The sequence below is a fragment of the Octodon degus genome, unplaced genomic scaffold (assembly GCF_000260255.1).
Source record: "Octodon degus isolate 3935 unplaced genomic scaffold, OctDeg1.0 scaffold00003, whole genome shotgun sequence".
Taxonomy (NCBI): domain Eukaryota; kingdom Metazoa; phylum Chordata; class Mammalia; order Rodentia; family Octodontidae; genus Octodon; species Octodon degus.
Genome location: NW_004524579.1, coordinates 11,252,984 through 11,254,556, shown reverse-complemented (window position 1 = coordinate 11,254,556; position 1,573 = coordinate 11,252,984). Strand labels below are relative to the sequence as shown.

The 1,573-nt window shown below is 35.8% G+C and overlaps 1 protein-coding gene across 1 annotated transcript in view; it reads left to right on the top strand.

The window, feature by feature from the left end:
• LOC101579480 overlaps positions 1 to 1,573 on the top strand; it is a 55,881-nt gene that overhangs the window by 13,955 nt on the left and 40,353 nt on the right. The gene's annotated exons all lie outside the window — the stretch shown is intronic.

Genomic DNA, 1,573 nt, shown 5'->3' with positions numbered 1-1,573 from the left:
TTTTTTGTAACAGTGGAATATTGAAATCTGCCAATACATTGGGGGACAGGGAGATAGCTCAGTGGCATAAACGCCTGCCTGGCAAGTGCAAGGTCCTGAGTTCAATCCCTGGTACCACAAAAAAACCAACAACAAACAAACAAAACACCCCCCCAAACAATTAATGAAATCCTTCAATACAATTATATTAGTGCTTATTTGATTTTTCCTGCCCATTAACAGTTGTTTTATATATCTGGATGCTCTGTTATTTGTTTTATATATCTGGGTGCTCAATTATATTTGTAATTGTTATCTCTTCCTTTTGGATTGTTACCTTTACAAGGATGTAGTGCCCATCTTTACCCCTCTTTGTCAGTGTTGGCTTGAAATTCACTCTGCTTCAAAACAGAGTAGCTACTCCTGCTTTTTTCTAAGTTACTGTCACATGGAGTATTGTTTTTCGTCCTTTGAATTTTAGTCTATGAATTTCTGATTAAATTATATGTGTTTCTTGTTTGCAGCATATTACTGGCTTATGTTTTTTATATTATGTATTTGGTTCAGGGTCTCACTATGAAGATCGTACTATAGTGATTCTCCTGTTTTCAGCTTCTTTAGTGCTTGGATTATAGGTGTGTGCCACCATGCCCGATCTTGGTGGCAGTCTCACTGGGCTATGGGATGAGGCTGTTGGTACCAAAGACCCTGGTCCCTGCACTTGCCTGAGCAGGTGCTTAGGCTGCTGAGCTGTCTTGCCAGCCCTGGTTTATACTTCTTGATCTATTTTGCTAGTCTGTGTGTTTTGATAGGTGAATCAAGGCCATTGACATTGATGGTTACAACTGATACATATTGACTTACACTTTTAATGGTATTTTCCTGTTGTTAGCTTCCTCCTTTTTTATTTCCCTCCCTCTCTTTTGTTTTTGCCTTGCTTTGTGGATTCTTTCTATTGGGGTTAGTGGGGTTGTAGTCATTGTTTTCTCTTTCTAGAATGTCCTTCAAACAATTTGGAGTGCTGGTTTTGTGGTCATAAATTTCCTCAGCTGTTCTTTTTCATAGAATTATCTTATTTATCCATTGATTTTGAAAGATAGTTTTTCAGGGTACATCAATCTGGGTTGCAGGTTGTTTTCCTGTAGAGCTTAACATACCTTAAGCTCTCCTTGATTTGAGGGTTTGTGTTGAGAAATCAGCTGTGATTCTGATGTACTTTCCTTCATAGGTGATTTGTTTCATTTTCCTAATAGCTTTTAAGATTTTATTCTTGTGTCAAGTTTCTGGAATTTTGATTATGAATTATGATATGGTTGGCTATAGATTTTTTGCTTTTGTTGTGGCCAATTGCAGTTTTATATGCTTCACTTAACTGTATGTCGAATTGTTTTTCTCTACTGGGGAAGTTTTCTGCCATGAAGTCTGTGAATAGTTTTTTTTTTTAAATATCATTTGTGTTAACTCCTGCTTTTTTATGGATTCCAGTTAATCTTGTTATTCTTCTTTGCATTAACTAGCAGTTGTATTGATTTCTCATGGTCTCTTGTTATTTTATTTTTTTCTTTCATGTTTATTTATTTTTCTTTTTTTATTA